Source organism: Trachymyrmex cornetzi, unplaced genomic scaffold, assembly GCF_001594075.2.
Source record: "Trachymyrmex cornetzi isolate Tcor2-1 unplaced genomic scaffold, Tcor1.1 scaffold16, whole genome shotgun sequence".
In the NCBI taxonomy this organism is placed as follows: domain Eukaryota; kingdom Metazoa; phylum Arthropoda; class Insecta; order Hymenoptera; family Formicidae; genus Trachymyrmex; species Trachymyrmex cornetzi.
The window spans coordinates 6939483-6941691 of record NW_017296201.1 but is presented as its reverse complement, the minus strand read 5'-3'; positions in this window follow the sequence as shown (position 1 = coordinate 6941691).

Below are 2209 nucleotides of genomic sequence, written 5' to 3'. Positions count from 1 at the left end.
CCGCCGATAAAATTGGCGGGGGTGGTGGAGGGCCTCTATAGCTCGTTTTTGCTAAATTATACCTTAAATTGACAATATATGTATGTATTTAGAAAAGATTTAATTTATTACGTCTCTATAATTGTGTGTGCCAGTAATTATAGAGATTTTGATACATACTAGTAATTATGTTTGGGTAAAAACGGGCTGAAAATTTGCATAATGAAACATAATTTCGTAATTTTATAAAATATTATAAGATAAATATCATAAGATAAATATCATAAGATAAAATTCACTAAATTAACTTTATTTGAATTTTTAATTCCGTTTATTAAAATTTAACAATTTTTATTTACATATGTAGGAGATGCGAAGTTAAAATTTTTTCGTTCAAGGATTCATTAAACTATCCCTCTTATGAATAGTCGGCACGCTTCTATCCTGAGGATTTAGTACAGAGACGAACCACATCTATACTTCCGACAATACGATTTTATCGATAGTGTCAGAAAATGTATATCACGTAGTTCTCAAATTGAAAATGGATGTACTGGCGGTAGTGTATGGGCGATTTCAATGGTTAAAGCCAGAATCAGATTCCGCATTGAAGATTGAGATTGAAGATTGAAAATTGAAAATTGACCGATAGAAATCAAGGAATTTTAGCTCCTATAGTTTTGATTGGTCAAATTTCAGTCTTTCAATCTTCAATTTCAATCTTCAATGCGTAGTCTGAGGGGCTTCGCACTATAATAAATAGGTATGTACACCTCAAAAAAAAACGGACCTGCACTTTAAGGAGTGCCACGACGGCAATTTTGAATATTTTGACTTGAAAATTTTTTTACAAATACTTGAATATATAATAAAGATGACGGTTTAATTTGATTTAATGTACGAGTCATATTTTGTTAGAAAAAAAATCTGGAAAATCGACCTGTTTTTTCCCTTGTCACAGTAGACTTCCCCCTTAAAAAAACATTTTTTTGTAAATTAATATTATATTTGTGGATTTAGCATCAAATCGACACTACGATTTTATCGACAGTGTCGATAATGCGATACGTAGTTCACATCATTTTATAAAAATGATGTTGGTGCCGCTAGCGTACGGTGGCTTTCGCTTATCACGCAAAAAAGGCCGCCATGGCCTCTCTCAGGTTTCTCTCTGATAAGGATAACGCTAAAAGGAGAGAAAAAACTACTGAACCAGCGCGACTCTCCTGATTTTATGTTGGCCAAAATGGAATACGCATGCGTGAAATAAATAATAGTGTATTGCTGGATTTACACTGTATCCGATTTTCGTCGTACGACGCTCTTCAACCAATCAGAAAACAGAATTCCGATGATGCGAAGCAAAATCCATTGAAATCCTGTTTTCTGATTGGTTGAAGAGCGTCGTACAATGCAAATCGGATCCAGTGTGAATCCAGCATTACTTCAACGAATTGGTTGGAATGCGATGCGAATAAATCTAGCGAGTTTTGCCAGGAATTTTGACAGAGTGAAAAAAGGATGAAAGGAGAAAAAAATTTAGGTGGTAACCGTGGCAACGCTAGGTGATTTACTTATTTCACGCATGCGCACTCCATTTTGGCCAACACTAACATCAAAGACCGAGAGTTGCGCTACTGTGTATACTGTGTACATGGCCACAGTGCATGCGGATGTGACCAAAATATTCGTACATATCGCTGCATTTCGTCGATATGACGGATTTCCTAACCTTTATAGTCGTCAACTTTAATGCTTAATATCTCGGTTCACGGCGTCGTTCTAACGTTTTTTCTTACAGATTTTTTTGTTTTGTGCAAAAACGCGGTGAATAAGTCTAATTTTATCAAAATCGAAGGTGACGACCGTATTCTATTTATTCTAAATAATTACCATCAACCATGGCTAAAAAGTGGGCGATATCCAATTGATGTTTATGAAAAAGGCCGTAAAGGGTATACATGTGAGTACAGCTTTCATGTGAAAAAAGATCTTATATATGAAATGATATTGTATAACTTAAGACCACACACATAACATACACAGTAAGAGATATCATTGAATTATTATAATTTTAGCATATATTTTTAATGTATTAACACAAAAAATACAGATAAAAATAAAGTGTTTTAAAAATAGGAAAATATGAACTTTAAGAAAAAAAAACGTTATATTGATTCATTCCAAAAAGTATAATTATTTGCGTGACTGGAGTGGGGGGGGGGGGGGG